General features: G+C 33.8%; 1 long non-coding RNA gene across 1 annotated transcript; it reads left to right on the top strand.

The window, feature by feature from the left end:
• The first annotated feature begins 3,397 nt into the window (after positions 1-3,397).
• On the top strand, positions 3,398-19,991 carry LOC118645556. The gene is made up of 3 exons (XR_004963264.1): positions 3,398-4,043; positions 19,571-19,577; positions 19,981-19,991. It is a non-coding gene; the product is annotated as an uncharacterized LOC118645556 (long non-coding RNA).
• The last annotated feature ends 3,449 nt before the right edge of the window (positions 19,992-23,440 follow it).

Genomic DNA, 23,440 nt, shown 5'->3' on the forward strand with positions numbered 1-23,440 from the left:
ATAAAAAGAAGGAAGTCAAGCGTCAGAGTGACGAACGAGGAATAAGAGTTGAGAAAGGAAGGTCAGCAGAGAAGTGGTTTAAGATTGAAGGAAAGTGAAGGAGGAAGAGAGGATGGATAATCTAGAAGAGCTGTGCGGAGAGATGAAAGAAATGAGAAGATGCATGGATAAGATAGTAGAATTACTAAGAGAGTTGTGCACTAAGGTGAGCAGAGAGAAAGAAGAAGGAGGAAAATTGACCACAAGGACTCAAGTAAAAGCGGAAGAAAAGAATGGTAGAAGAGAGAGAGAGAGAGAGAGAGAGAGAGAGAGAGAGAGAGAGAGAGAGAGAGAGAGAGAGAGAGAGAGAGAGAGAGAGAGAGAGAGAGAGAGAGATGACGGCAGCCGGAAAAGAGAGCAAAGTGGAGGTGAGAAGAAGTATCGAGAAGGCAAGCGTGGAAAACGAAATAGCGAGGAAGAAGAGAGAGGATAAAGCGTTGGAGAAAGTGGAGAATACATTTGAAGAGAGGGAGAAGAGGAAAATAGGTGAGAGGACAGGAGGAGGAAGACAAGAGGAAAGAAAGAGAATGGGAGACAGGAAAAACGAGAGAGAAGAAAGGTGGAAACGCAGTGGATACGAAGATGGATTGGAGGAAGAAACTGAAAGCGAGAAGGATTCAAGAAGGAAGAAAGAGGAGGAGGGTGCGCAGTTCCAGTCCAGGAAGATAGCTTAATATTAAGCTATCTAGCCATTTGAAAAAATTGCATATACATACATCACAGCAAAAAACGAATATATCTGTAATTTTTTGTTACTTTTTTGCTACACTTTGCTATAAAAAATTATTTTTTTGCTGCAATTATCAAAAAATTACGAGCGGTTAGACAGCTTAATATTAAGCTACCTAGCTATTTAAAAAAATCGCAATACATACATCACAGCAAAAATCGAATATATTTCTAATTTTTTGCTATTTTTTTGCTACTTTTTGCCATGGGTAAAATGTGCAAATGATGATAAAAAAATTAACAAGACCGAAGCTACAAGAATAAAGTCCTTTAACAAAATTAGTTGCTCCCATCACAATTACATTGTATTGTCGCTTGATTTATTTGCTCTCGATATATGCTGGTCACGAATTTTTTGCTCGCGAAATAAGATGTGTAAATAATGATAAAAAAATTAAGGAGACCAAAGCTACAGAGTAAAATCCTTTAACAAAATTAATTGCTCCCATTACAATTACATTGTATTGTCACTTGATTTATTTGCTCTCGATATATGCTGGGTTGTCTGAAACATCTTGTATATGATATAAATATATACACTTCTCGCAAAAATTAAAGGAACAAAAAAATTTTCTAAATTTTTTGCCAATTTTCAACAGGCTGTATTTTAGTGAAAAATGGTCGTACAGAAAATAAAAAAACACAGCTTTTGAAGCTTGAAGACTCTAGTTTTAGAATTTTTTGGTTAAAAATTTTTTTGAGCACCGGTAGCCATGCAATTCTTGAATAAAGCACGAAGAAAAAATTTTCAAAATTTTTTACATTTTTTTTTCGCTCTACGGGCATGAAAAAAATTTTTCGAGCTAAACCAATGCATAGGTCGCATAGCCTGTTCATTCAGCTTCAATTTGCTTTTTTCGGAAGTCAGATACGACTATTTGTCTTCGAGATATCAAATTTTGAATGCAAAAGGACCCTTTTTCACTCAACTGCCGATATCTCTGAAACTACTGGTCGCCTAGCGAGCTGACGAGCGGTTTCGTTTTCTGCAGAAAATTTCCTACAAAAATCTGTCATGGTTGATTAAAAAAAAAATTTTGTCCCACCTGAAACGGTAACGTGAAAAGGAGCAAAAAAATGCCATTTTCCCCTTTTTTGGTAAATCGACTGTGTCTTCGATAATATTGGGGCAAAAGCTTAGGTTAGAAGAAAATTTTACAGTCTAATGTACCCCAAAGACCCCCCTAAATTTTTAGATCGATCGGTTCAGCGGTTTCCCTGGACCGATTGATTGAAATTTTGAAAAAATTAAGGGAACAAAACTTTGTTCCTTAAATTTGACCTAATCTTTTTAAAATTCAATAATTTCATTTTTTTTACTTTTTACTCAATTTTGAGTTTTTTGAAGATTGAGTAACAAAAAAAAATTCAAAAAAATTTTTTCAAAAATTTTTATTCAAAAACATTACATTGTTGAGGCATCCTGCAATGAGTCCTGACCTGAATCCGATAGAGCACGTCTGGGACATATTGGGCCGCCGATTGCGTCAAAATTATCCGAATCTGAATAATTTGGCAGCATTAGAGAACGCTTTGATAAGAATTTGGCGTCAGATCCCTCAACAGATGATCCGAAATTGCATTTCGAATATGCGACAAAGATTGCAAGCTGTGATTAGGAGTAGAGGCGGGAACACTCGATACTGAACACGAGACACACACACTTTACACACACACACACACACACACACACACACACACACTTTAGAAAATGAGTTTGGAGTCGCAAAATACTTTTTTTGTTACTCAATCTTCAAAAAACTCAAAATTGAGTAAAAAGTAAAAAAAATGAAATTATTGAATTTTAAAAAGATTAGGTCAAATTTAAGGAACAAAGTCTTGTTCCCTTAATTTTTTCAAAATTTCAATCAATCGGTCCGGGGAAACCGCTGAACCGATCGATCTAAAAATTTAGGGGGGTCTTTGGGGTACATTAGACTGTAAAATTTTCTTCTAACCTAAGCTTTTGCCCCAATATTGTCGAAGACACAGTCGATTTATCAAAAAAGGGGAAAATGGCATTTTTTTGCTCTTTTTTCACGTTACCGTTTCAGGTGGGACAAAATTTTTTTTTCAATCAACCATGACAGATTTTTGTAGGAAATTTTCTGCAGAAAACGAAACCGCTCGTCAGCTCGCTAGGCGACCAGTAGTTTCAGAGATATCGGCAGTTGAGTGAAAAAGGGTCCTTTTGCATTCAAAATTCGATATCTCGAAGACAAATAGTCGTATCTGACTTCCGAAAAAAGCAAATTGAAGCTGAATGAACAGGCTATGCGACCTATGCATTGGTTTAGCTCGAAAAATTTTTTTCATGCCCGTAGAGCAAAAAAAAATGTAAAAAATTTTGAAAATTTTTTCTTCGTGCTTTATCCAAGAATTGCATGGCTACCGGTGCTCAGAAAAATTTTTAACCAAAAAATTCTAAAATTAGAGTCTTCAAGCTTCAAAAGCTATGTTTTTTTATTTCCTGTACGACCATTTTTCACTAAAATACAGCCTGTTGAAAATTGGCAAAAAATTTAGAAAATTTTTTTGTTCCTTTAATTTTTGCGAGAAGTGTATATATATTTATTAACATATTTAAGCTCGAATAGACGTATATACAGATACGAAGGTAAAGTATATACAAAAATAGGCGTAATATATATAGAGATATCAAAATTATTAACATATATATCCGTTTAATAAAGTAAATGCCCCAGTAGTAGACAACGCTGTAGTAGTAAACACTTGGAACTTAAAAGAAAAATAATATGAATTAGAGGTATTGGAATTTCAAACTAATAAACATGGTAACTTATTAGCAACTAATTTTTTTAATGGTTGAATAGCTTAATATTAAGCTATCTAGTCGCTGGTATTTTTTATGGATGCAGCAAAAAAATTATTTTTAACAGCAAAAAAAGCAAATAATTAGCAAAAAATTGTCATATATTGTTTTTTGCGTTCTGATAATTTGGCTTAGACAGCTCAATAGATCTATAATCTTTGGTATAAATATTGCTCACAAATCGAAATATTTTAATCTCACAAAACTATTTAAAAATGTCACAAATGTTTTCTTACATGAAGTTGCACGTACATTGGAACACTTGATGCATATTTTTTAATATGTATATTTTCGGAATTTTATAATATTTCTGCAACATTACTGGAACATTTCGGTGTAATATTGATATTGCATGTTTCTGAAACATCTCTGCAATATTACATTGCAACTCGTAATATTGTATCGTTGCAGCAATGTTGCTGAAAGCTTCTGTGCTGTATGGGTAATGTCTGGCTCTTTCTGATTATGAGAACTAGATACCCTCAAGCGCGGAGTTTTTTGGCTCCGCGACCCGTCGACCGGAAATAAGTCCCAGAATGTTTTGTCTAACTTATTTATTTCTAAAAGGTCAGCAGATAATAAAAACGTGAGGTTTCCCGGACGTAACATATACAATTATTTAAGGTAACTGAGAATGTAGTAAAAGTACATTAAATAGAAGGTAATCATGTGACAATTTTTAAGAACATGAAGTCTCAAATGCAATCAACGGAGAGACATCATTTATAATTTCTATGTAAATCTGAGTAATGCATAATTACATTATATGTATAATAAATAATGAGAAAACGTATACATTTGATTTTCCTGGAGTCTTTTTTGTCATTGAGTTTAATCATATGTAGATAATTTGACATATAATGTATTAATAAATTATCTTTAAAATGTAATTTTCTTCACAAAAGAATATATCTATTTTTCAATAACATTGACACGTATTACGTCAAATAAGACTTTCTAAATAAAGAAAGGTCAAAGACTAATAAAATGACACATGGAATGTTTAAATAAAATAAAATATGTTAAAATATTCAATGGTGACGTCATCATTCTTTGCTCTTCTGTTTTCGAATGTCTTTTACATATATCTACAAATTTATTAGAACACAGAAATAAGTATAAATTTATTAAAAAATTATTGACTTAATAAAATAATGGTTTTGTATTTTATGACTCGTATTCCGAACGTGTTTCTACCCATATACCACGTAATATTACAGTAATATCACAATAATATTATCTCAGTAATATTACGTACTATGTGGAAAAAGATGTTAGCGTGTTTTTATATTATTTTGTTCTTTTTTACGTCTAAAATATCCTCTTATAAAACTAGAACATGCGCGCGCTTCGCGCGCGCCAAATGTTATTTTTTTATTTGTTATTACACCCTGCATAAAATTACTATTGCATATAACATATACACAACTCGTTTATTTTCTCTTACTTCTCAAACTTTGGAAGGGGGTTACATGGCATGATTAAATATTTACATAGAATTTTTTATAACTATTTACGCTCATTTCTCGTCTCTAATACATTTTTACATTCCGGTCTTTAAGCATTTTTAAACAATTTTTTTATTAGACGGCTGGCACCGCACTACAATAGTAAACTACTATTTTATAGCAAGTTCCAGACGAGTACATAGCATTTTTCAATAGTTACCTATATCTACCTCTGATAACATTTTCCTAACAAAGAAATTTTGTCTTCGCAATTTTGTAAATTCTTCTAATAAGTGTTCTAAAGTCTCTACTTTTAAATTGTGTAGCAATTTAAAATTACACTTTTTCTTTTTTTCAATATCTATTCCCTAATGCCTCGTTTTCGCACTTAAATCTTGCTATCATTGACTGACTCTCTACTTTTATACCCCATTAAAATATACAAAGGCTTCTCATGTATTTTTATTGCTTTATACACTCTATTATATTTTGCCCATATTATTTTTTCATATCTTTCTTGTTTTTGTTTGTCACTGTTTATCTTTCTAACTCTTCCAGTGAGAAATAACTATCAAATTGATATCAATTTGATTTGATCAATGCAATTTATATCAATTCTCTCTTAATTTGATATCAATTCAATGAGTTATTTTTCACTAAGTGTTATGTGTATATACATAAAGTTTTTTTATGTAAAATATTAAATTGTAATTTATCATTTTAAAATTTTGCAAAATTTGTTTAACTTTTTGTTATTATAAAAAATAATTGTTTTTATTTTTCACAACAAATGATTTTATTGCAGATAGTACATCCTCAGAGTCGTGTTTAATATGGTCATATTGAATTCATTCTCAAAATTTATTGTTCATCACAGGATGCTATCTAACAATAAATATATTTTAAAGTATTATTTTATAAATTTATAAAATATTAATTCAAAATTATTTTTTTTGTATTTATTTTAAATATATTTATATAAAATTTATTATTATTATAGCAATTGTTTTATATTGTAAAATCAATTAAAGACATTTTTATTGAAACATTTCTGTATATACATAATTTTTTATTAATCTATTTTGTCTTTCTTGTCCTAAATAAATTTTCAATGATTCCCAAGATCTAACTCGTGAAAATGCCACATAAAGTTGACCATGATTAAAAATATCTTTTCTTAAATCAATTGCAATTTTGTCAAATGTTTGTCCTTGTGATTTATTTATTGTCATAGCAAAAGCTATTTTAATCGGAAATTGTCTTCTTTTCAACACAAATGGATAAACGTTTTCACAATATAAAGTTATGCGATTTAAAAAAACTATTTCCCCTTTTTTATCACCAGTTAAAATTTCGCATTTTAACAAATTATTTCTTAACTCTAAAATTAACAATCTTGTTCCATTACATAAACCTTCGCTGATGTTTAGATTCCTAATCAACATGATAACCGTGTATTTTCTTAATCGAAGTTCATGAGGTGGAAGAGTCGCTGGATTTAAAGTATTTAAATATTCTGTTAAAATAGCTTCATTAATATCATGATTATCGTTAGTAGTTTCTGTAGTGTCTATACTTGTATACACTTTTTCTGTTGATTCGTCAAGTAAATTTACAACTTGTTTGTTTAATTCCTCCACATCAACATTTCGTGCAGAAAGTATAGCACGTTTTGCTGTAAGTTTATACTGATGGTGTTTGAATATTTCTTCGTATGTATCTTTTACTATATTTGCATTTAAATCTGCCACACATCTCAGTGGAACTTCAATATTATTAAATTGATCGTTTAAAGTACCATTTCCCAAATCTAATAAAAAATTAGCAAATTCTTGTTCATGTCGTAAAATACGCATATTTTCCGTTAATGAAAAGATTTTGAAATGTTGCCATAATGAGCTAAATTTAATTGACAAATTTACAGTTTCAGATCGTGTAGCGTTTTGTTGTACTGGCAATAATTGTCTGAAATCCCCACCAAGAATAATAATTTTACCACCAAATTTTACATTATTTTGCATTAAATCTTGCAAAAGGTGATCCATCACTTCAAGAGCATATCGCGGTGCCATTGGTGCTTCATCCCAAATAAAAACATCTGTTTTCTTCAAACATTCAGCTTCTTTTGATTGAATTTTTATATTTGATGTTGAATCAGCAAAAAGAGGCACGGGCAAACCTAAAGTTTTATGTGTTGTTTTTCCATTTGGTAGTAACGTTGCAGCGATACCAGTGAAAGCCATTGTACTAACAACTTTGTTTTTGTGAGAAAACTAAGATATATATGTGTGTGTATCGAAAAGGTCTCTAGGATCACATTTAGTTCATGGAGAGTACGCGACGTGTGCGTGCGCCACAAGCCTAATTTTTGGTCTTTAAGTTTCCGCCCTAGTATGCGGTACATTTATGTTCTTCTCGCTGATCTGCGCCACGCGGTGCCTGTGCATCACACGTTTCTTTTATAAAAGTTATAACCACTCAATTATATCATTTTGTTGTTTACTAAATATAATTACCAACGTACAAAGTTGTGTGTGTTACTACGAGTACCTTCGTTTAGCCTAAATCCCTGTCAGGTTATGGGCCCAGGGATCGCACACTGTGCCAATAAGTAAATTCAGTGTTCAAAGAAAGGACACGCAAAGATGGCTACTGCATCGAGTCTCGCAAATATTGAGAAGCTGACTGAGACTAATTACGAGCTGTGGAAGGTACAAATGAAAAGCGTATTAGTATTCAACGACTTGTGGAGGTACGCTGAAGGCACGGAAATAAAACCGGCAGCAGATGCACAAGAGTGGATAAGGAAAGACTCAAAGGCATTAGCGTTGATAAATTTAAGTATCACGCACAGCCAACTCAACCACGTTAAGAAGGCTACGACGTCGAAGGAAGCATGGGACGGACTAAAGGCGGTATTCGAATCACGAGGCCCTGTGCGGAAGGCAGCTCTGTACAAGCAGTTGCAGAGGATGGAAAAGAAGCCGAACATCACGATGACGCAATATGTAACCGACTTCACACGGAAGGCGGAACAGCTTGAAGAAGCGGGCATCGAAATACCAGATGAGTTGTTATCGATAATGCTATTAGGCTCATTACCGGCCGAGTTCGAAAATTTTAGTGTAGCGATAGAATCACGCGACGAAATACCGACACTTGAAAACTTAAAAATAAAGCTCATCGAGGAAGAAGCTAGGCAGAGTGACCGCGTCGCGAGAACCAACGAAGACTGTAATAATAATGAAGCGTTACTGACGAAAGGACGTCCCGAACGGTCAAATCGGTCGAATGCAAAATCAAAAGACAGTCATACAAAGGCAAGCGTAAATAAATTTAGCGGAAAATGTTATAGTTGCGGTAAAAGCGGGCACATGAGTCGATTCTGTAAAGCGAAACCGAAACGCAGTGAATCAAACGATGCGACTGATGCGATGACGGCAATAGCGTGCAATACCGAAATTATTAAGAAATCGAATACTTGGTACCTCGATAGCGGCGCGACCAGGCATATGTGCAATGACGAGCGTGCTTTTGTGACAATAAAAAACGACGAGCGAGTAAAAATAAATACAGCCTCGGATCACTTCGTGGAGTCAGGCGGTAGAGGCGATATAAAGTTAGACGCGAAATCAAATCGACAAATAATTAACTCCGTAAAATTAAAAGATGCGTTATACGTTCCAGAGTTGCGAAATAATCTTTTGTCAGTGTCGAATATTACTAAAAATGGTTATACGGTCAAATTCGGAAAGGATCGAGCAACGGTTAATCGGAAGGACGGTTCTATAGTTTTTACAGCGTCAAAACGTGATCAGTTATATGTTGTCAACGAAAGAAGAGAACAGGCAGCGTTTGTTAATGAAAGAGAAAAAATCGAATTAATAAAATGGCATCAGAGGTACGGACATCTTAATATTAGGGATTTAAAAGCGATAAAAACTAAAGACATGGTACTAGGTATGAGTCTTGCGTCAAAGATAAATGAAATAGATTGCGAGGTATGCGCAAAGTGTAAAATTCACGTGAAACCTTTTAAACCATCGTCTAGTCGTGAACCGAGCGTTTTAGGGTTAGTGCACTCTGACATTTGCGGGCCGATGAGCACTGAGTCGATCGGTGGCGCAAAGTATTTTGCCACTTTCATTGACGATTGTTCCAGACATACAGAAGTTGTCATGCTCCGAAATAAATCAGACATTTTTCAAGCATTCAAGGACTACAAGAGAAGAGTGGAGAATCAAACTGGCAAACGAATCAAGAAGCTCCGTACAGATAACGCGAGGGAATACTTGTCTAATAATTTTACCAATTTCCTCAAAGAAGAAGGAGTTCGACATCAGTTGAGTGTCGAGTATACACCCCAACAAAATGGTATGGCAGAACGAGCCAACCGCACGCTGGTGGAAATGGCCAGGTGTATGATGCTGCAAGCTGGTCTCCCTGATTCTCTATGGGCAGAGGCGGTAAACACGGCGGCGTATTTAAGGAATAGATGCGCAACGAAGTGTCTTGATGGGATTACACCATTTGAAGCATGGACGCAACGAAAGCCGTACGTGGGTTTCTTTAGGACGATCGGAAGTAAGACAATTGCGCTAAATAAGAATCAAAGAGGAAGGAAATTCCAACCGAAAGGCGACGAATATTTGCTGGTGGGTTACTCCGATGAGTCAAAAGCATATCGATTGTGGAAACCGGGAACGAAGACTGTCATCAAAGCACGGGATGTAAAATTCTTTGAAAGGATCGAATCTTTCCCAGAATCCCCGTCAAGAAAGGTGTTTGCCGCACCTAATACTTTCATTGAAACGTCAGACGGAAAAACGAGTAATGAAGATACTGAGGATGAAGTCATAGGAGATTCTAGAGAAAGTCACAATGGAGATACGGAAGACGAACCTATGGATAATGCATCAGATCTCCAAACAGCAGAACAAGAAGTAAGTGAGCCGCGCCGGGGGCCAGGTCGTCCTAGGATCGCTAGGACAGGCAAACCGGGAAGACCACGAAAAGTCTATCAAGACAGCAACGCTAGACATCCAGATCCAAAGTCCACATCACAAATGTTAGAGAGAAATGACAGAGAAGCATGACTATCAGCCATGAAGAGAGAGTATGACATCTTACTAGAAAACAAGACATGGACCCTTGTACCTAGACCATTGGATAAGAAGATTTTAACTAACCGATGGGTATTTAAGGCCAAAGTCGGTCAAGATAGCGAGATCAAGAAATACAAGGCACGGCTTGTAGCTAGAGGAAACACCCAAGAATGGGGAGTAGATTATGAGGAAGTGTTTGCCCCTGTGGCGAGATATGAAACAATTCGCACGTTACTCGCCGCTTCTGTGGATGAAGAAATGCATGTGCATCAAATGGACGTGATCTCAGCATATGTACAAGGAGAATTGAACGACGAAATATATATGGAACAGCCCGAGATGTTTGTTAAACGTGGGCACGAAGAAAAAGTTTGTAAGTTGCTCAAACCATTATACGGCCTAAAGCAGTCAGGACGAGAATGGTACAAGAAGCTCGACAGCTATATTATGGAGATTGGTGGTAAGCGCACATCGGCAGATCCCTGCGTCTACGTAATCGGTGAAAATGAAAGACGAGTCATTATCATCGTTTATGTCGATGATTTAATTTTGGCTTCAAAGAAGATGGACAGACTCGAAGATGTCAAGTTGAAGATGAAATCAATGTTCAAGATGGTAGACCTTGGTCAAATAAATAATATTCTTGGAATAAGTGTGCAGCGCAAAGGTGCAACCGGAAGAATACACCTTTCGCAAAAGAAATACGTTGAAGATTTAATCGAAAAATTCGATATGAAGCAGGCTAAAGCGGTATCTACACCAATCGAGCCAAACTTGAAAATTACTAAGGAAGCAAGTCCATCAACCGAAGAGGAAAGGCAAGAAATGAGGAATCGACCTTATAGAGAGCTAATCGGCGGACTGATATACTTAGCGAATGCCACACGTCCTGATATATCATTCGCAGCCAGCACATTAAGTCGGTTTTGTGCAGACCCAGGAAATGATCATTGGCTCATCGCGAAGCGAGTATTACGCTATCTAAAAGCAACGTCTCATTATGGAATTACATACGTTAAGGATGAGGAACGTCTAAGAGCATACTCTGATTCGGATTGGGCAGGAGACATTGACGACCGCAAATCGTGCACCGGGAATGTCTTAACACTAGCTACGGGTCCAATTAGTTGGAAATCAAAAAAGCAAGCGTCTGTGGCTTTGTCGACCATGGAGGCAGAATACGCGGCACTTTCAGAGGTTTCACGTGAAGTAGTCTATATCAAACGGCTGTTAATTCATATGGGTTTCGAAAAATATGTGACACCTCCAATTAATGTGTTCTGCGACAACCAAAGCGCGATTGAATTGTCAAAAAACGCTGTATTCCATAAGCGAAGTAAGCATATTGATATTAACTTTCACTTCACACGCGAGTTAGTTGATAAGAAAGAAATTGTAATTCATTATCTACAGACAGATTCGATGCTTGCTGACATACTTACGAAACCGTTAACTAAATGTAAACACGATAGGTGCGTACAGATGTTAAATCTAAATTCTATTATTTGTTGATAGAGATCTTGTCGATAGAGGGAGTGTGAGAAAACTAAGATATATATGTGTGTGTATCGAAAAGGTCTCTAGGATCACATTTAGTTCATGGAGAGTACGCGACGTGTGCGTGCGCCACAAGCCTAATTTTTGGTCTTTAAGTTTCCGCCCTAGTATGCGGTACATTTATGTTCTTCTCGCTGATCTGCGCCACGCGGTGCCTGTGCATCACACGTTTCTTTTATAAAAGTTATAACCACTCAATTATATCATTTTGTTGTTTACTAAATATAATTACCAACGTACAAAGTTGTGTGTGTTACTACGAGTACCTTCGTTTAGCCTAAATCCCTGTCAGTTTTGAGACTTGAGTAAATAATATAATGTTGTATAAACAAAAGTTTTACCTGAACCTCCCGGACCGTCAATGTATAAACATTTTAATTGTTGATTGTCATTTTTTTCTAAAAGAGTTAAAACATAATCAACAATTATTTTTTGGTCATGATTTAACTGACTGTATTGTTGTTGACCAAGTAAGACTTCTTTTTCCAATTGTTCGGCATGTTCTTTTTCATATTCAATCGTTATTTGTTCCATTTCTGGAAACTGTGAAAGTTCCCAATCTTCTTTGTGAAGCAATTGACCAATTCGAATATAAGCTTTTCTTATTCCAGTGACTCGTCCAAATTGTCGTATGTAATCTTCTGACATTGCAACTTGAAATTCATCCCACAATTCTTTTGGATGCACTGGTTGGCAATGTATTAGTATTCGAACAAAAAGTAACCTAAGTTGTCTTGGCATCATCCAAACAGAAGCTTCGTTCATTGCACGTTTCCATTCTTCATCATCTTCAATTAAGCCTAAAGCTAAACATGAAGAAGTAAACGTTTGATGTAATTCACCATTGACTGTTTTTAAATCATTATAGCATGTTGCTCCTTTGACATTCAATAAAAGAATACGTAAATGAAATAATTCGATTTCAGTTGGGCTAACTGAGTACATGCGTCCAATACAGTTAAAATGACATTGACGTTTTTCCCAACGATAAATTTGTTTTCCGTTAAATGTTACCTTTTTAAATACATAATATAAAGGTATGTCTGTATATACATACTGACGTGCATCAACATCTCGTTTATTTAATTCAAAATAATCCATTAACATTGTTATACGATCTAAAGCAGATTGTAAATCTTGTTCATTTAAATTATTAGATATAATAACATTCTGTTCATTTGGCAAATGTACAGGTAAACGAATAATAGCATGACTCTTCTTTTGTAATGTTTTACCTACAATACGCCAGTAAGCTTCAACTGGTCCTACATAGCGTGCTTCGATAAAATCTTTGATTTCGTCATGAACAATTTCTACATTATTCACATCTTGTTCTATAACTACAGATGCTGCATCGTGACCTTTGTAAATATATTTGTATAAATACTTTACTGACTTGATACTTGAAACAACTTCAACATTAATATGACAATTAAAAATTTTTGATAATATGGGACAATAAGGAACAAACCGATTATCTACTATAAATTCTCCGGGTTTCTCATATAAAATGCCAGTGTCTCTTCGACGATATTGTGGATAACCATTTTCATCCATAGTTGTTTCTTCATGAAAGGATTTTGGAAAATGTTTTGAACATTTTCCATTTATCATACACCAATCACCACATGGTCCATGAATCATATTCTTCATGACAATTTCATGTAAATTTTTATCAATAGCAAGATCGGGAATTTCAGCAGAAATATACTTATCAACAGTTTCCGAATTAGTAATTTTGCAATTTTGTTTCATAGTTATTAACATATGTATGTGCGGTAAACCGCGTTTCTGAAATTCGATTACATAAACAAATGCTTTTACTTCACCAAAAAATTTCTGTCGAACAATCAAATCTATTAAATAATTTTTTTTTATATCAAAAATTCTAGCGCAAATATCAGGTCTATCATTAGGTTGTTGATTTGAAAGCAAATTTTCTTTAATTTCAAGCCAATTTGGGTTACAGGTCATTGTAATAAAAATATCTGGTTTACCATATTTGCGAACAATAGCCATCGCATCTTGATAATTTTGCATCATATTTCTAGGTGAACCAATAAATGTAGAAGGAAGTATTATTACACGTCCAATACGAACATTAGTATCAGTCACTTTTTTTTCTAAATAATCAATCAGTCCTTGATGCTTTTCCACTCTCAAATGTTTTTGATTTTCTTTACACCAATTAATTCTATCTTTTTCTATTTTTACATAGCTATCAACAAGCCATTGTTGAAATAACCGTTTACCCATTAAAAAAACATTGACATTATTTCGTACAGCCATTCGGTATTGAACATACATGGATCTAGTTACACGCTACGAGTGATCTTTATGTAGCCGATCGACTGCACTTTGCTCCTGAGAGAGTACGCCGCCTATCGACGGCGCCGCGCTCTAACTAGCGGGCAAGTCTGCATATCTAATTGTATATGGCGCCATATATAATGCTATATATAATTATATATAGGATGCTCACATAGCATTATATCTGGCGTCACATACAATTATATAAAATTAGATATGGTGCTATATCTGATTATATATGGACCCAGATTAGCCACATTAATATATATGGCTATATATGACTATATAGTTGTATATAATGCTATATATAATTATATACAAAATGCACTACTAACACAGCATTATATATGGCGCCACATACAATTATATACAATTAGATATGGTATTCAGTTAAACGTACCTGCAATTAAAAATATACATTTTACATAACAATATATTAATTTTTTAATTAATACAAATAAAAAAAAGAATTATAATTATATTTAATGTATTGGCAAAAAAGATAATTAAGATAATTAAAAATTACTTGATAAATATGTGTTACTGTCGTGGGGTTCAACGTCTCTTCTCTATCCTTCTAACAGCGATGGAGTAACAATATAGTACTGGCACCCGTAATAGTTCTAGAGTTCCTGATAGATTTCAGCAATAGTTCTGTACATTAAATATATTTAAACAGTTTTTTAATTTGGCTATTGGCATTGCACTACAAGAGTAAGGTACCACTTTTTGGCGAGTTTCAACTAACTTTATGGCATTTTCTAACAGTTCCGCAATAGTTTCAAAGCTTTTTATATGTTTCGTCGACAGTTCCGGTCTTTAAGCATTTTTAAACAATTTTTTTATTAGACGGCTGGCACCGCACTACAAGAGTAAACTACCATTTTATAGCGAGTGCCAGACGAGTACATAGCATATTTTAATAGTTCTGCAATAGTTTCAAAGCTTTTTGCAGGTTTTGTCAACACTTCCGGTCTTTAAGTATTTTTAAACAATTTTTTAGTAGACCGCTGGCACCGCACTACAAGAGTAAACTACCATTTTATAGCGGATTCCAGAAGAGTACATAGCATATTTTAATAGTTCTGCAATAGTGTTAAAGTTTTTTGTAGGTTTCGTCGACAGTTCCAGTCTTTAAGCATTTTTAAAGAATTTTTTTATTAGACGGCTGGCACCGCACTACAAGAGTAAACTACCATTTTATAGCGAGTTCCAGAAGAGTACATAGCATATTTTAATAGTTCTGCAATAGTTCCAAAGCTTTTTGCAGGTTTCGTCGACAGTTCCGGTCTTTAAGCATTTTTAGGCAATTTGTTTATTAGACAGCTGGCACCGCACTACAGGAGTAAACTACCATTTTATAGTGAGTTCCAGACGAGTACATAACATTTTTCAATAGTTCTGCAATAGTGACAAAGCTTTTTGTAGGTTTCGTCGACATTTTCGATCTTTAAGTATTTTTAAACAATTTTTTTTATTAGACTGCTGGCACTCCACTACAAGAGTAAACTACCATTTTATAGCAAGTTCCAGACGAGTACATAGCATTTTTTAATAGTTTTGCAATAGTTTCAAATCTTTATGCAGGTTTTGTCGACAGTTCCGGTTTTTAGCATTTTTAGGCGATTTGTTTATTAGACGGCTAGCACCGCACTACAAGAGTAAACTACAATTTTATAGCGAGTTCCAGACAACCACACAGCATTCTCCAATATATTTCTGCAATAGTTTCAAAGCTTTTTGTAGGTTTTATCGACAGTTCGTTTGACAAACAATGGTATTTATAAGTAACCTCTTTCTAAACCTCTAAGGATAAGTATTTATACATGTCATGAATTACTGGTTAACAATAGAGCGATATTGTAAGTTGATTTACAAATAAAATATTATATTAAAATTAAATATATTTGACAAATAATATTGTAATTATGTTGGTAATTTAACTTAAACAAATCATATGATTTTTTAATTTAATATAAAAAAGTTTCTCAAAATTAACTTTTACTTTAACTAGAAACAAATTAATCTTAACGTAAATTTAATAGAATTAGTATTTATTTACGTAACTTTTAACATAATAGAATTCATTTCATAATCAATTAAATTTCATTAACTTAGTTAAAAATTAGATTAACTAACCCAACTCTAAAATTTAAAAAATGTCAATTACATTACTAACACATACCTATCAGATACCATAAAATTGGCTGAAGTTTAAATACCATAGCGTAGTATTCATATCTGATAGTGCGAGACAGGATCAAATAAAAAATTGTTTAAAAATGTTTAAAGACCGGAACTGTCGACAAAATCTACAAAAAGCTTTAGAACTATTGCAGAACTATTGAAAAATGCTATGTACTCGTCTGGAATTTGCTATAAAATAGTAGTTTACTCTTGTAGTGCGGTGCCAGCCGTCTAATAAAAAAATTGTTTAAACATGCTTAAAGACCGGAATTGTCGACGAAACCTGCAAAAAGCTTTGGAACTATTGCTGAACTATTGAAAAATGCTATGTAATCGTCTGGAACTCGCTATAAAATGGTAGTTTACTTTTTTAGTGCGGTGCCAGCCGTATAATTAAAAAATTGTTTAAATATATTTAATGTAGAATACAGAACTATTGTTAAAATCTATCAAAAACTCTAGAACTATTACGGGTGCAAGTATAACTGCTGTTAAAACGTTCAATTTTTATTAATGAGGTGCCAGGGGAAAATAGCACCTCATATTTTCAAATATCAATTTTTTTTAAATAAATCAACGGAACTATTTCTGAAACTTATCAGGAATTCTATGAAAAAACTTTATGTATATACATAACTTAGTTAGAAAAATAACCCATCAAATTGATATCAAATTAAGGGAGAATTGATATAAATTGTATTGATCAAATCAAATTGATGTCGATTTAATGGTTATTTCTCACTGGAAGGGTTAGAAAGATAAACAGAGACGAACAAAAACAAGGAAGATATGAAAAAATAATATGGGCAAAATATAATAGAGTGTACAAAGAAATAAAAATAGATGAGAAGCTTTTGTATATTTTAGTGGGGTAAAATAAGAGTAGGGAGTTAGTCTATGATAGCGAGATTTAAGTGCGGAAACGAGGCATTAGGGAATAGATATTGGAAAAAGGAAAAAGTGTAGGCTATACAATTTAAAAGTAGAGACTTTAGAACCAATATTAGAAGAATTTACAGAATTGCGAAGACAAAATTTCTCTGTTAGGAAAATGTTATCAGAGGTAGATATAGGTACAAAATGGATGAAAAATGTATTAAAGACGAGAAATGACAAAGAAAAGCGTAAATAGTCATTAAGAGTCCTATGTTATTATGTAATTAAGCTATGTAACCTTTTTTCAAAGGCCAAAATGTTTAAGAAATAAACGAGTTGTATATATGTTATATGCAATAGTAATTTTATGCAGGGTGTAATAACAAATAAAAAAATAACAGTTGGCGCGCGCGAAGCGCGTGCATGTTCTAGTCCTTTTCTAAAAAAGATATGTTATTTATTTATCGAATGTATCGAAGTCATCTCGAAAGTCTCGAAGAATTGTTGCCTTTAATCCGCGATGCTGATTGGTTCTTTCGCTGATCATTGAGCCGCATGCTTCGTAGTGTTTGACAGTTGTGTTTGACAGTTGTGTTTTCAAATCAAAATTGGTTATATCAAAAGTGTGTAAGTAATAAGGTAAGTAATAAAGAGATATATTAAGTAATAATATAATCTCTCTCTCTCGGAAATAACAATAATATCTTTAAAATTTTATAATCTTTTAGAAAAAAAGAAGGAAAGGAAATAGATTGGTAGGAGAAAGAGAGTTTCGACTTTTGTTGAAAAAAGAAGCAGAAAAGAAAACAGAAGGAGAAACAGCGACTTCTATAGAAAGAAGGAGCAGAAAGAGAGAGAGAGAGAGAAAGAGAGTGTAAGAAAGAAGAAAAAGAAGAGTGTTAGAGCATTAACAGTAAATATTATTGTAAGTTAGCAGCTCGCAATTACATATATTATTGACTATATTTTTTTCTGTGTGTGTATATTTGTGCGTGCGCGCGCGTGTGTGTGTGTGTGTAAAATTATGTAAATTTATAAATAATTACATAATATTATATAAAAATATATTTTATTAAAAATTATTATTTACTTAATTCTTTTAACTTTTTTTAAATAAATACATACATATATGTGTGTGTGTGTATTTATAAAAAAAAGTTTAAAAAAAATATGTAAATAATTTTTATTAAAATATGTTTTTATATAATATTATGTAATTATTTATAAACTTACACTTACACGTTTTTTATTCAAAATTGTAGAAGATAGAGGATAGATATAGACAACATAAAAATATGATTAATAATTTGTGTTGAGAGAGAAAGAGAGAAAGAGAGAGAGGGAGAAAAGGAGAGTGAGAGAGCGTGAGATAAAAAAAAATAAAAAATAAAATTTAAAATAATTAAGTAAATAATAATTTTTTATAAAAATGTTTTTATATAATATTATGTAATTATTTATAAAATTATACTTACACGTTTTTTATTCAAAATTGCAGAAGATAAAGGATAGAGGATTAAAGAAAGAGAAAAAGATAAAGAAAGGAGAGAAAAAAAAAAGAGAGAAAAGATTCAAAAAGCATAATTCTTTTAAATTAATAAACATTAAGACATTTCATAAAAAAGCGGAGAGAAAAAAGGAAGAAAGACGAGATAGGTATTTAATAATTGTTTAAAAAGCTGTAAAGCTTGTTTTGTCAAAATTTTGAATTTTTAATGACTTAATTGCGTTTTTATTTTTAACATATATAAATGTTTTTATTTAAGGTTAAAGAAAATAAACATTATATTAAAAAAAGAAAAAAAGAAATAAAGGAAGCAGAGAGTAAGAAAAGAAAAAAAGAAATATTAAAGAGGTATATACAGAAAATAGAAATAAAAATTTACATAATATTAATGAATGTCAGGGGTAGAAAATCAATATATCATTTGGTTGTAATTAACATTGACTCCAAACTGGTAGATATATTAATTTTCTTATAGCTGTTTCAAAATCAATTAATATAGCTGATACGGACGTAAAACTATATATACACTGCAAAAAAATGTAATGTATCCAATGAGATATGTAGTTGAGGACTGCCTACTCAATGCAATACTATATGTTATATTAGCACTTAACAAATCAAACTTTCACCTAGGGATTCTCAAAGTAGAGTCTTTGCCCTTTAATTTAAAAAAAGTACATGTAATTTAGATGATTTTTCGCAAAGTTGCATCACTTTGAAGATTGCCTAAAAATCGGTCAAAACTTTTGTCTCGTTTTCTTTTGCGCCAGTGTTTATATAGATATTTATAAAAAATAAAAAGTTTAAAAAAATTGCAAGAATTAAGTGATAGGTAGAAGAAGAAGAGAAAGAGAGAGAGAGAGAGAGAGAGAGAGAGAGAGAGAGAGAGAGAGAGAGAGGGAAAGAGAGAGAGAGAGAGAGAGAGAGAGAGAGAGAGAGAGAGAGAGAGAGAGAGAGAGAGAGAGAGAGAGAGAGAGAGAAATTAAGTAAATTTGAAGATCTTATTAAGAGAGAAAAAGAGAGAGAGAGTGCGAGATTTCGGGAAGGTAACATTTGCGTTTTAAATATTTTGAAAAAAAGGAATCTTAAACTCTTAATTCTCATTTCTTATTAATTATCATTCTCAATAATTATCAATTTTTATTAAATATTATTATTCTCATTAAATATCATTTGCGTTTTAATTATTTTGACATTTTGTGTATTTTAATAGAAGAAAAGGAATGAGATTAAAGAGAAAGAATTGAGATCGAGAGAGTTTAAAAAAGAAATCCAGAAAGTGAAAGTGTTGAAATTTGATTGAAAATTATCAGGTAACATTACGTATAATATTATAAATTTTAATTTATTTAAAAATTTAAATTTAATGTTGTATTATTAAGGCATAAGATTTAAAAAATTTAATTTTAAAGTTGTTGGATGCTTGTTGTCAGAAGTTGTTGAAATGGTCAGAGAGCGATAGTGAGTTTTATCGAAAGAGATTAGAAAAGGAAAGAGATTAGATGAAAGGAAATTATAATTGAGAGAGATTAAACAAGAAAGCCAGAAAGTGAAAGTTTTGAAATTTTATTGAAAATTAACAGGTAACGTTACATATAATATATTATAATTTTTAATTTATTTAAAGGGGATTAAGTATGGAGATAAAGTGTGTAAGAGTGATATTAAGAAACATGCAAATATAATATAATTAATAATTTGTGTTTAGAGAGATAGATAGATAGATAGATATGTTTATTATGCCCAAGCATAAGCTAAAGGGCAAAGTATAAGTTACATGGAATAAAGAAAAAATATAAAGAACAAAAGTTAGATAAAACGCAGAGTAATAAACGCAACATAAGAATACAAGGTAGGTTAACTTAATCTAATCTAACCTAACCTAACTAAAACTAATATAAACTAAAACTATATAACGCAATGAAGGACAAGTCAAAGCAAGACTAAGAATCAAGAGTAAGCAAAGAATAGAAGAAAAAAAATAAAATTAAGTACAAATAAGTTTAGAAATAAAAGTAAAAATAAAAAATAAAATAGAAAATAAAAATAAAAATAAAAATAACGGTTAACAGGCGTAAACAGGCGTGCTTCAGTGGTGCAGCAGAGATCATGCTAACTCCGATACTAGAAGAAGTGATCGCAGGAGAGTCTTGAAAGATGCAAGTGAGGGAGCAGAAACAATGTTGTCTGGAAGAGAATGCCAGAAATAAATCGCCGATAAATGAAAGGAATTACGATATGAAGTAGTTCTATGACTAGGAATATGAAAAATATGTGATGATGTCATTGTGCGATTAGATCTTCTTAATGAAGGATCAAGAGGAGTGAAGAGTTCACTGAGATATGAGGGGGACTGATGATTGAGAATGCAATAGATCAGGCAACCAAGGAAGAACAGCCTCCTATTTTCGACGGAAAGCCACTCAAGTCGACGTCTAAATGGCGTGATATGTTCATCTCGCCTCAAACTAAAGATGAACCTAATGCAGCAATTCACAAGTCTTTGCAACTTGATATTTAAATCATTTCCAAGTCCATGGTAGACCAAACAGCAATAATCGATGTGAGGCAGTATCAGAGTGCTTACTAGTTTAATTCGAAGCTCAGTTGAGAGAGAGTTCCTGTTGAACTTTAACTTATTTAAGGCAAAATGAACATTCCTAGACACTCGTCTGACATGCTTACTCCATGACATGTTAGAGGAAAAAATTACGCTCAGATTCTTCACTTCACTAACAAAACTCAAAGGTGTAGAGTCGACAGTAATTGGAGGAAGAAGGGAAGTATCAATATAATTGGAGTAAGCATGGCTAGCAAAGACGATCGACTTGGACTTGGTGAGATTTAATTTAAGGCCATTTGCTACAGCATATTCAGATATAGCCTCAGCGTCCCTTGATATTAATTCAAGGCCACGCAGAATATCTTTAGGAGAGCAGGAAAGATATATCTGCAAGTCGTCAGCGAAGAGCATATGGCTTGAGAAGGACAAAGCATTGCTAATGTCATTGATAAAAAGGGAGAACAATAAGGGACCCAACACAGAACCCTGAGGAACTCCCAAGGAAGTGGGAAGCCATTCTGAGCAGATTCCAACATCATCAATTACTGTTTGGGAACGGCCAGTAAGGTATGAGTAAAACCACATGATCACGGCATCAGAAAAACCGTATTTTTTAAGCTTTGTGAGAAGTAGAAGATGCGGAACGGTGTCAAATGCTTTACTGAAATCAAAAAGTACCATGATGGTAACAAGTCCAGCGTCTATTCCCTCCTTGATATCATTGCAAACACGCAATAGAGCAGACTGTGTATTATAGCTAGAGCGGTATGCCGATTGCCTTGGATCAAAAAGATTATGTTCGTTTAAATAATCCACCATTTGATCAGCCACTATTCTTTCAAGGAGTTTGGACATCGCTGGCAGATTGGCTATCGGTCGAGTGTCAGATGGGGACGTCGGTTTGCTGATTTTAGAAAGCGGACGAATAAGAGCGCGCTTCCAAGCAGCTGGAAAAGAAGAGAATTTCAATGATTTGTTGAAAAGCTCAGTAAGCCAGGACGAAATGCACGGCCAAGCAATGCGTAGTATAAAAGGAGGAATGCCGTCAACACCAGAAGCGTAAGAGTGAAGAGGGCTGGCAACTATGAGCTTGTAAATCATACTAGAAGTGATAGGAGAAAACGAAAACTCTGGGCGTGTAGGTGGACAGGTAAAGGATGAAATGGCTGAGCTGAGGTCAGAATGACTCAATGGCAGATCGAAAGAGACTGAGACATAGTACGAATTTAACTGGGATAAGGTAAAGAAATGAAGAGGGGAAACCAAAGTAGACTTTACAAGACCAAGACGGGCAAGCTCTCTCCACAACTTGGCCGGATCAACAATATTATCGAGAGAGTCAGCAAGGAATTCACTCTTTGCACGTTTAATGTCGGAGTTTAGCTGATTTCTAAAATGTCTGTATCTCAAGTAACCGAGCAGACTACCTGAACTCTTAGCTTGCTTATACATACTGTTGCGAGCACGAAGACGACACTTCAAGTCATCAGTCAGCCATCGTGCCGGTGGCCTCCTGATCGCGAAAGCGCGGGCGGGTGCACATACGTCGAGCGCATTGCAAAGTACGCTAGAAAGCGTTTCGCATGATTCATTAACAATGGCACTGTCGGACAAAATATTACATGTGGCAGAAACTTTCTCGACATTAACATTAAGGAGCTCGAGGAACTCAGAATTGTCAATACGTCTGTAACAGCGCCGCAGAATGGAGCGCTCGGTGCTGATAAAAGTCTTAATAGAGAACGAGAGAGAAAGAAGGTCATGGCCCGCAATGAAAGGACATAATGATTTAGAAAAAGATGATATTTTATCTCGGTCATTAACAATCAAGACATCAAGCCACGAGTCGGAAGTGGCCGTGTGAAAAGTGGCATCAGAGTGAACAATATGAAGAGACAGGCTATACATAAGATCGCGTAGATAAGATGCTTCTACTTGGTTGGTCAATAGGTTACAATTAAGGTCGCCTCCAATAATAATATTTTTATACAGATGGGAGAAGCTAGTGAGCGATGTAACAAAGTCGTGAAGGAAGCAGCCTTTGGGTCTCCTGTAAATGGATGCGAACAAGACGGAATCATTATGCGGTAAGCGAATATCAATAATTAAATACTCCGGATCATTTACATGACCGCTATCAGACATGGCAACAATGGAAGCTCCAAGCGATTTATGTACATAGCAAGCAACACCGCCACCCATTCGGCCAATACGATCATTGCGAATAAGGAAGTAATCATCGATGGCAACAAGATCGTCAGAAATACTCGCGTTGAGCCAAGTTTC

This window comes from Monomorium pharaonis, chromosome 5 (assembly GCF_013373865.1).
Source record: "Monomorium pharaonis isolate MP-MQ-018 chromosome 5, ASM1337386v2, whole genome shotgun sequence".
Taxonomy (NCBI): domain Eukaryota; kingdom Metazoa; phylum Arthropoda; class Insecta; order Hymenoptera; family Formicidae; genus Monomorium; species Monomorium pharaonis.